Here is a 10552-nt window from a genome sequence, read left to right as displayed (position 1 = left end):
ATGATTTTTGTACAGTGCCTGCCTCTTATGGTTGTTTCCAGGATCAAGTGAGGAGACTTAGTATCCATGTTTGTATCTGTTCTTATGATTAGGAACTTACACATTAGCAGATGATTCTGAATATAATAGGAGCTGGTCATGACTGGACTCTTGACATATGTGAACTATTCCATAGTGAGATCATCTGTAGCTTTTGATTATGCATCATATGCTCGTTGAACATTTACTAAAATCTTGTCCCTACCTTCCAGAAGCTCTCAGCCCACCTTCTATAGAGACATCAAGACAGTACAGTGTGATAGATGTTAACTGAGAAATATAAACAAAGCACTTTAAAAAATCCAAAGGATTCTCTCCGGAGGATTCCTGAAAGACTTTACAGAGAAGGGGGCATTTGTGCCTGGTCTCAAAGGGTGAATAGGAGTTCATCCAAGGGAAAAGTGGGAAAGAGCATTCCACAAAAAACAACATGTACAAAGAAGTAAGAAATACTGGGAAATGGGGCTGAAGAAGGAGGCTGAAACTAAATGGTTCTCATAGGAAGGAGGGAAGGAGTGGAGGAGGGGGGGACAAGAGAAGTTGAAGCCCTCTCTAGCTCCACTGCCAACACCCAGGACCAGCCCACAAGACTTACCTGGACTACTGAACTAATTTTCCAGTACTCAGCAACCTTATCCACCCCACCCCCAAATATTATCCACCCTAGGCACCTAGGAGGAATAATCTTTTAAAGAAATAAGTCAAATTATGTGATTTCCCTGATAAAAGCCCTGTACTAGCTTCCCATTAAACTTAGAATAAAACCCAGACCCCTCACGAGGGCCACCGTGTGATCTCCTTCCTGCCTTCTCTTCTCTGTCCCTCCAGACACAGGATGTATGCCAGGAACTCCTCTCAGGAACTTGCCACTGGCTCTTCCCTCTACCTGAGCTCCCTCAGGTCTTCAGAGCTCACTCCCATCTTTCATTCCTCACAGGCCTTCCCTGGCTTAAAGCAGGGTTCCCAGCCACATTCTTCCCTATCATTGCTGCCCCGGGTTCCATCAGGGCACCCGTCAGTTTCATTTAGGGGGCTATTCCAAGGCACCACAGCTGAGAAGACTCCCTTCCATGTCCTAATTCCTTTCACTCACCACTCCCCCTTGCTTACCTTCAGAGCCAAGCCCCCGATTTGAATTCCTCAAGATTATCTATTTACCTATTTTGTGTCAGTCTTTAACACTTAACCCACAGTACCTGGGGCAGAGTTTTGTCCATGGCAAATGTTTGTTGATCGAATGAATGAATGATCAGAAAATTGACAAGAAATGGACTAGAGAGGAGAGAGACAGGGGAAAAGGAAACTGTGGAGGATACTGCTAGGATCATCCCCAAAGACAGAGAGAGGGCCTCATGCAGGGCAGAGTTCACGGCCAGACATGGTTCCCAGTTGGACCAACAGGTGTTAGTGACCAGGTGAATGTGGGGAGTTGAGAGGAAGGGAAAAGGATGAGCCCAAGTGAAGGAACAAAGCAGGAAGAGTTAGGTGGGGACTGAGGGAAAGTAATGATGATTCCACTCGGACTGCTTGAGTCTGTGGTGTTTGAGGGACATCTGCACAAAGACGTCGAGAAGGAAGTTGGACTGACTTGTCTCAGTCAAGACAGGGCTGAAATTTGGGACCTGTCGTGTAGATGGGAGCACAGAGGCCAAGAGGAGATGAGTCACCCAGGAAAAGTGTACAGGGAGGGAGGGTTCTAGAAGCCCAAACCTGGGGAATATTAGGCCTTGAGGAACCCACAGGAGCCAACCAGAAATGGTTGGAAAGGTTAGGTCCCTCGACAGAGGAGAGAGAAGAAGCCCAGAGAGCAGGCAGGGAGCTTCCAAAAGAAGGGGATAGGCCCGGCAATGTCAGATACTGCAGAGAGCTCAGCCAAGGAAAAAGGAGAAGCTGCTGTATTTGGCAGCTAAGAGGTCATTGCTGATCCTTCCAGGGTGAGGTCACCTCTGAGGTTAGGGAGGAGGCCAGATTGTAGTGGAGCAAGTGGTAAATGAGAGGAGAAGTGACAGAAATAGTGAGTGGAGACCATTTTAAAATTTTTGACAAAAAGAAGGAACTAAGACGTAAGACAACAAGGCGATTAATTAAGAGGAGAACAAGTCAAGGGAAGGCTCTCATTTTTTATTTTTTTCACTTAATTGTTTTTCCTGTAATTACATGTTCACTGCAGAAAATTGTAAAATGCATAAAAGGATAGAGAAGTAGGGAAAAAAACACTCATTTAACATGTAGTCTATTTCCTTCCAGTCTTTTCTCTATGTATTTTTTCCTTTACCTTGGAGAATTATCTTGAATGTGCAATTAATTACATGTTATACTTTTTTTCTGCCATTAAACACTGTTTCCTAAACGTGGAAGAGAATTTTCCGCCTCCTCTTCTTCCTCATTCTCCCATGTCCCAGTCCACCCCATCCCCTCTTCCTCCCTCTCCTTTTCTTCTTCTTTCAAATATGAGACACACTTAAGAGGCCTGTCTGGTTCTAAATTCCCCTCTAGCATTCTTGGGGTCTCTCTGATTTCTGAGAAAACAATTTCGTTTGGGAGAGAATTCTGTTCACTTTGGGTGAATAAAAAAGTTGAACAGTGGAAGGGCCAAAAATAAATTTGGGGGCAGCTGGCAGGGTTAAGAAAGGCCCCTGTGTGGGATGTTCAAGGCATCCAGTCCCTCTTGGGAAGATTGTAGGTGTGAGCTGGACATAGGCCCATGGTTTGGAAAAAGCAGGGAAACTGAGGGGTAGTGGTACATAGGCCTGTGGAGAGCTTGCTCTGAGCATGTTAGATCTATACACCCTCCCAGGTCCCGTTATTAACCCAGTGTAACGTGAGAGGTTAGAACTCCTGCAGTTCGTACATCTGTTTATTGACTGGGTTGTTTTTGAACATAGGCAGTTGCACTCCAGAGCCCAGGCTCCTAATTACCCTGCCACTGTGGAGCTCCTATCCCTGGCTACACATAGAATCTCTTGGGGAGATTTGTGAAATACAGATAGCGGAGCCCCACCCCAGAAGAATTCAAGCGGGATCTTTGAAGGTAGAGTCCGGAAATGAATATTTCCTAAAATGTCCCTAGATGACTCTAATGGTAGAAGAATCATGGCTCCACTGGCTCCTTTTGTTGTTGTTGCTGTCATTTGAGGGGAGGGGCAATTAGGTTTATTTATTTATTATTTATTTTTTAACAGAGGTACTGAGGATTGAACCCAGGACCTCATACATGCTGAGCACATATTCTACCACTGAGCTATACCCTCCCCTCTCTGCTGGCTCGTGACTCTGTTTATTCCAAGCCAAGTAACAACAACAGCAGCACAAATAATAACAGCTAAAGCCTACAAAGTGCCATGCCATTTCAAACATTTTGTATTAACTTATTTAATCCCCACGAGATAGGGACTAGTAGTGCCCCCATTTTACAGATAGAAAAACTGAGGTTGTGTAGTTGGTATGTAATAGAACCAGAATCTGGGCTCTTGACCTCAGCCTATCTTATGGCCTAACCATTCTGATTTCCTGAGACTAGCTGCTTATAGGATTCATGGGAAAAGAAACTGACATTGCTTGAACCCCTTCTCTGTACCTGCCAATGTGCTAGGAGCTTTCCTGTAGATAAAATTCCAGGCAAGAAATTTCATTTCCAGGTAGGGAGTATTTTATCCCCATTTTCTGGAAGAGACAGGACAGGCTCAGTGAAATTAAGTGGCACACCCTCTGGTTACAAGTCTGACAAGTGGCAGAGCTATCACTCCCAGTGGGTCTGTGCAAAGTCCAGGCTCTGTCCACTTATTTGAGGTGATAAAAATAGTCCAATTCATAGGGGCAGAAAGTAGAATAGTGGTTACCAGGGGCCAAGGGGAGGGGGGCTTGGGAAGTTAGTGTTTGTTTAATGGGTACAGAGTTTCAGTTGAGGAAGATGACAAGGTTCTAGAAATGGATGGTGGTGATGGGTGCACAACAGTGTGAATGAACTTAAAGCTGCTCAACTGTACACTTAAAAATGGTTAAAAGTGTAAAATTTAAGTATATTTTACCACAATTTAAAAAATTAAAATAGAATAAAATAAAATTTTAAATGTTTAAAGAAAATAAAAGATGGTGAAGAGCAAGGTTTGGGGCATGCCTATGATATCCCTGGCACTGGACTGGAAGCTGGTCGCCAGCTGAGGAAGCTTACGCTCTAGTGGGCATAACAGTGCATATTGCCAGGTCCCTGGTAGAGAGCACGTACTCATGAGTGTAACTACTAATGGTCCCCATCACAGATGGGGAGACTGAGGCCCAGAGAAGGCCTTACCCTAAGGCCCTGTAGTCAATGGAGGCAGCTGAGTGGGCTCTGTTCTGAAAGGCAGGTGGGTGGTGCCAGTTGGAGTATTGATAATAATACCAGCTGGCATTTCTTGAGTGCTTATTACATTCCAGACATTATTCCCAGTCCTTCTGTGAGTGTGAATTACCTCATTTACTCTTCATAACCCGCTGTGAGTGAGGTACCATCATCATCTTCCTTTTCAGATGAAGAAACTGAGGCTGAGACAGAGACTGATTCAAGGTCAGAGAGCCAGCGGGACTTGAATCTTGTCCACTCTGACTCCAGAACAAGAAAGGCCACCTTTTTGCTTTGGTGGTGGACGGTGGGGGAGGGTGGGGCTAGGGTTGGGGAGGAGGTGATTCACTGGAGTGTGTCTGGATTGACCCCAGATTTTTTTTTTTTTTTTTTGCACACGCAGGCAGAATTTCCTCCCTTTCTCTTTCTCTGCCTCCTTTTCTGATTCAGTCCCCATCTATTAGTGGCTTCTGGCTTCCGACAGTGTGATGCAGAGGGTGGGGTGAGCTGTGGAGGGGTGGGGCAGTAGACACAAAAGTACAGGCAGTCTTTAGTAAACAAATATTTTTTGAGTGCTATGTACCAGGCAGTGTTCCAGGGTCTGGGAGTCCCGAGTGAATAAAATGGATCTTGGGGAGTGGCGGAGGGAGGAGGGAGGAGGAGAGTGGATACAGACAAGGGACAGGATATGTCACTTATCTGGTAAGGGCCGTAAAGCAGACGTGAGAGAGAGAGTGATGGGGGAGGGGACATAACTGGACACAGTGAGAACAGGGAAGGCCTGGCTCAGGAGCCAAGAGCTGGAGGATAAGAAGATCTGGAAGCAGAGCATTCCAGGATCGTATGGGGAAACAGCACAGGCTGAGGCCATGCAATCCATATGTTGGAGGGACTTGGAGAAGGCCCGTCAGGCTAGGGGAGACCGACAGAAAGAAAAGGAGCCAGGAGAAGATCCTAGTGCCAGCTCATTAGACCCTAGGAGGAGTTCAAAGTTAATTCTAAGGGAAAAGGAGGCTATTGGAGGAATTAAGAATGAAGACTAGAAGGCAGCACAACAAGAAGTCAGACCAATTAGGAGGTTTTGGCTGTAATGTAACAGAGCAGGTGATGATGGTGCTCAAGACCAAGTGGGGATTCAGAGAGGAGGTGGTTTTAGAGCAGTCTTTGGGAAGTGACTACATGATGGAGGTGCCATTCATTTAGGTGGAGGAGACAAGAAGAGAAGCAGATTTAATGAGAGGGGATGGGATTCTATAGGGAAGTGAGAATAGCAATTATGAATTCACTTGTAGACATGTTGAATTTGCAGAGTTAGTAGCTCTCCAGGCAGCTGGAGACCATACTGGCCTGGAAGTAGATACCTGGGAGGAGAGACGAGAGGCTGCATGCTCTGGCCATACCTCTTCACAGATGGATAATGAAGAGCTCAGAGGATGCCTGAATTCTTTTTTTTTTTTTAATTGGTTATCAACTACAAAACCAGAGATATCAAATAAAAGTCAGGATTTCCACCTCCTCTTCCAAATTGGAAGCTCTGGTCACACTGGGCCCACATTCTGGAAAAGCCACAGTAGGCTGGTAGAGGTGCCCACTACTCCAGATGGGACATAAAGTTTTCAGCTAGTCCACCCCAGCAGGCCTGCAGCAGATTTCACTCAAGACCTGGTCCTGGTGGCCCTGGAATTTCAATCTCGAGTGTAGGCAGGGGTGATATCATAGTAGGGGAAAAAGTTGGTCTGGGACACAGCAAATATTTTCTTCCATCCTGAGGGTTGCCTTTTCATTCTCTGGATCGTGGCTACTGAGACACAAAAGTTTTGATGAAGTTCAATTTACTTATTTTTGATTTTGTTGCCTGTGCTTTTGGTGTCATATTTAAGAAATCATTACTAAACCCAATGTTATAAAGCTTTCCCCTGTTTTCTTCTAAGCTCTTTATAGTTTTAGCTCTTAAGTTTATTTAATTATTTTATTTTGGTGAGGGGAGGTAATTAGGTAATTTTTTTTTTAGAGGAGTTACTGGGGATTGAACCCAGGACCTCATGCATGCTAAGCATGCCCTCTATCACTTGAGCTATACCCTTCCCCTTAGCTCTTAAGTTTAGATCTTTGATCCATTTTGAGTTATTTTTTGTATGAGGTGTAAGGTAAGCATTCAAATTCATTCTTTTGCATGTGAATATCCAGTTTTCCCAGCACTATTTGCTGAAAAGACTGTCCTTTTCTCATTGAGTGGTCTTGGCACTCGGCAAAAATCATTTGATGCCAGGGTTTATTTCTAGACTCTCTATTCTATTCCACTGGTCTATATGTCTGTTTTTATATCAATACCACAGTGTTTTTATTTACTTTGCTTTGTAGTAAGTTTTGAAAACAGGAAGTGTAGTCCTCCAATCTGGTTCCTTTTTAAGAGTGCTTTGGCTATTCAGGGTACCTTAAGATTCCATGTGAATTTTAGGATACATTTTTCTATCCCTGCAAAAAATGTCATTGGGATTTTTATAGAGATTGCATTGAATCCACAGATTGCTTTGGCTAGTATTGACATCTTCACAATATTAAGTTTTCTAATCTGTGAACATAGGATGTCTTTCCATTTATTTATGTCTTCTTTAATTTCCTTCAACAATGTTTTGTAGTTTTCCTGTGCAAGTTATTTTCCTCCTTGGTTAAGTTTTACCTCCTTGCTTAAATTTATTCTTTAGTATTTTATTCTTTTTGATGTTTTTGTAAATGGAATTGTTTTATTTTCCTTTTCAGATTATTTGTGTATAGAATACAATTTTCGTGTGACCTTCATTTCTTATTAGTGGTCACAATCCCAACATCTCAGATATGGACCAATAGGGGAGCTCAGGGACTGGGTTTGGTTGTTTCAGGAATGGAGCCATGCTTGCATCTTCTCACTTGAAGTATGGAAACTTGCTTTTCCCCTCTGACAAACTGACACTCTCTTCCCCTCCATCCTTCCAAATGCCAAAGCTTCATGGCCTCTCAAAATCCATCTCCCTGAACCACCTCCCCTCCCCCCACTTACCTGCAGTAAACCCATCATATTGGGAGTCTGTGATCTTATTAGAAATACTTCCATTTTAGTTTTAGAAGTTTGGCTACTTTCTTGCAAGTAGTATAAGCTTGAATACCTGTGAAATTAGAAGCTTTTTCTCATCCTACATAGGAGAGTACAGTCAACTCTCTAGAATGGACAGAAACAGCCTATCTTGTTTACTCCTATATCCTAGGACATAGTTGGTGCTTAAAAAATAGTGGCCAATGTAATCATATATACACAATACTTCCTGAATTATGAAATGCTCTACAAATATGTATTGAATGCCTATTACGTGCCAGGTACTACACAAGACACCAGGGATGCAAGTGGTATACAAGACACAGATAGGTTCCCTGTCCTCACATAAGTGACATTCTGGCTGGAGAACATAGATATTGAACAACTAACTTTACAACTAATGCATTAATGGCAATCATGATAACGTTCTGCAGAGAAGTACATGGTGCTACGAAAGAGTGTAACAGAGTGGGGGGGGGCTAACCTAGTGAGGTTTAGGGGTGCGTCAAGGAGGGTCTCCCTGAGGAAGTGACATTTGAAGTGAGATATGAAGAATGAGGAGGAGTTAGCCACTTTAGGGGAAGGGGGGAGGAAGACAGGCTGTTGAAAAGGAGTATTTCCAGGTGGAAGAGAGAAATTTCGGGAGGCCCTGGGTTGAGAGTATTAGCTTCCGAGAACAGGAAGAAGACCAGTGTGGCTTGAGCCCTGAGAACAAAGAGGTTGATGGGTCACTTGAAATTTACAGGATGTTAACCCAAGTTAGTTAGGTGCCATTAAAGGGTTTTACTGAGGGAGTGAGTGACAAGTTAGCACGCAGAAGCTCAGAAAACAGGAAATCCACTAAGGTCAGGTTTCTACAGCAGTGAACTTATTCCATAAACTGATTATAGATTCTCAGGCTCCTAGTTGACTGAAGTTTTCTCTTTCCAGCCCTTGATTTTTTTTTTTACAGCTTTATTAAAGTATAATTTACATACCATTTAAGTGTACAATTCAATGATTTTAGTAAATTTACACAGTTGTGCAACTCTCTCCGTAATTCACTTTTAGAATATTTCCTTTACCCCAAAAAGATCCCTCATGCGTATTTGTAGTCAATTCCTGCTCCCAACTCCAGTCCCAGGCAACCACTAATCTGCTTTCTGTATCTATAGATTTGCCTCTTCTGGTTGTTTTGTGTAAAAGGAATTGTATAATATGGTCTTCTGTGACTGCGTTCTTTGTGAGTGTGATTTTATTTTTCATCATTTGTCTTTCAGTAACTATGTGCCTTCATTATTTCTCTAATCTTTTCATATACTCCATATTTTCTTAGAAAACAGGGGTAAAGCTTCCCTCTCTCAATAAATCTTCCTTCTCTGACAGATTCCACTGTAGTTGACATTCTCCTTGGATTTACTGTGCAGTCAGAACAATGGGTTCCTGTCAGAAGACCTGGGTTCACCTCTTGACTCTTGCTACTTTCTAGCTCTGTGATCTGGGCCTCTCAGAGCTTTTGTTTTCTCATCTGTTAAATGAGCCAAATAATACAGCCAGCCCTCTGCTTCGGGGTTGGGGAGGGTGGGAGGCTGGGGTTGTATCCAGATTCAACCAACCGTGGGTCAAAAATGTTAAAAAAAAAAAAATTTTTTTTCCATAAAGCTCCAAATAGCAGAGCTTGAATTTGCTGTCCCCTTGCAAGTATTTAGATAACATCTACCTTGTAACAGGTATCATAGGTAATCTAGATATGATTTAAAATACAGCTGAAGGATGTACATAGGTTATATGCAAATACAATGCCGTTTTATATGAGGAACTTGAACATCTGCAGATTTTGGTATGGGGCGGGGGGAGGGTGGTGGCGGATTCTGGAACCAACTACCCCACTCCCCCACCCTGGGCAGATATGGAGGGACCACTGCGTATTTATTGGAGTAAACTATACCTTTGTTGTTAGAATGAATTAATCCTTATAGCTAAATCACCTCTTTACATGTGAGGATACATTCTTAGGACATTAATTTTTTGAAAGTTTTAGATTTTTATGTCTGTTGCCGAATTGCTCTGCAGAAAGGTTGTTGCTATCAGCGATAAGAAAGTGCTACTTAACTGGTGTTTTAAATTATTGCCTCTACGTTTTTAAAGGACAAAAGCTATAGAAAGAACACCAATGCAGCTACAGAAAGTAACATGTGTATCTGGTGAAAGAGCAATTTTTACAAACTCAGTTTTGCATGATGATTCCATTACCCTCGCAGGCAAGCAGGCAACTGGGAAGAGTTCTGATATTCCTCATGGCTGCATAATGCACTGTGCCCTTGGATAAATGCATCACCTACTTCAAAAATTTCCACTTTATAACTGGGGAAAGGTACCTGCTGTTTTTACTTCGTAGAAAATTAATTTCTTAGCTACGAAAACAGTCCTCTCACATACAGAGTACTACGAAGATCCAGGTTATGCCCACATCATTTCCCCAAACTTCTTAAAAAGCAGCTAACGTACACTACTAGAAAACATGGTTAAGAAATTCCGACGAACACCCGAAACACAAAGTCACCTAAAAAATTACTAACCAACCATCACTATGCTTCCTTCTTGTTTCAAACTCAAAAGTAGGGGCGCCAGGACCAACGATCACCAGCTGCCCAAGTACCAAAAAATTATGCTTCCGAAATCTCTTGATGTCGATTCCGCACACAGAGCAAACGAGCTGCCCTGCGTGTGCCACTCACGACAGAAGCCCTTTTTGCTTTATCGTGTTCAAAAGCAAGGTGGCAGTGTCTGCAAATCCCTTTTTGGTAAAGGTGAAAACAAAGCCTATGCAATTTTCTATTTCTTCTTCCTGAAGTTGAGGGGGCTAATTGCAGAACCTTCTGGTCCGGAGGGAAGTCTTCACAAGGAGACTCTATCATTTGTCTTTCGATTTTTATCTAAAACTAAAGTCAGGAACAGGAGTTGGTATGCAAATATGCGCATTGCTTGCTGGGAAGATGCCAGCGGGCATGGAGGGAGGGGCGGGGAGGAGTTTGAGGGAGCGAGTGGGAGAAGCTCTCCCTTCCTGTACTGGGTCCGCCGGGCTGCGAGATCTGCTTCTCCGCAGCTGTGGGTACCTATCCGGGGAAGACACAAATCATATC

The 10552-nt window shown here is 43.2% G+C and overlaps 1 non-coding gene across 1 annotated transcript; it reads right to left on the bottom strand.

Moving 5' to 3' along the window:
* Positions 1–10029: 10029 nt before the first annotated feature.
* LOC116668356 lies at positions 10030–10163 on the bottom strand. Its single transcript, XR_004325526.1, has one exon. It is a non-coding gene; the product is annotated as a U11 spliceosomal RNA (small nuclear RNA).
* Positions 10164–10552: the final 389 nt, after the last annotated feature.

Source organism: Camelus ferus, chromosome 13 (assembly GCF_009834535.1).
Source record: "Camelus ferus isolate YT-003-E chromosome 13, BCGSAC_Cfer_1.0, whole genome shotgun sequence".
NCBI classification, from domain to species: domain Eukaryota; kingdom Metazoa; phylum Chordata; class Mammalia; order Artiodactyla; family Camelidae; genus Camelus; species Camelus ferus.
Note: the sequence above shows the minus strand (reverse complement) of the source record. Positions and strands in the feature narration are given on the sequence as shown.